Source organism: Notolepis coatsorum, assembly GCF_963971535.1.
Source record: "Notolepis coatsorum genome assembly, chromosome: 16".
Lineage (NCBI taxonomy): Eukaryota > Metazoa > Chordata > Actinopteri > Aulopiformes > Paralepididae > Notolepis > Notolepis coatsorum.
The window spans coordinates 59,158,953-59,159,510 of NC_140180.1; positions in this window are offsets into that span (position 1 = coordinate 59,158,953).

Sequence of the window (558 nt, forward strand, 5' to 3'; positions counted from 1 at the left end):
CATTTGGTTTGAAGGGGGGTGAACTCATTCTGGAGAAACAATAATACTGATTTATTATCACACATATGCCAAAACTGTAAACAGATAAGTTAATGAGTTAGAATGCGATGTATGGGAGGAGGACACATACTCCTTATGTTGTGTTAAATAGGACCTGGGTTAAATCAAAATGGAATCACGCTGTGCCATTGATCATCATAAAATAAATATATGTTTGAAGATGGGAGGTGGCAGTATTACATGTTTACCCTCTAGAATAGATCACGTGGCAGTAAATATAACCATATTTATCAGGCTTATGACTTTAATGTTTTTTCTCTTATCTTTTTTTAGCCCACTAAATCTTTTCCTCTACTGCTTCTGACCTGTCAGTTCGAGTTATATTAAAACCAGCTGTGAACATACACACACAGGCATGCTATACTGTAGGGCTCCTGCTACTGATGCGCAAACTCTTGCCATGTAATTTTAAATAATAGAGATTTTGAATTAAACTGCAGTTGAGATCTGAATAAAGGCATTGTTGGTGAATAATATCTGACTATAAAGGAAGTCCTG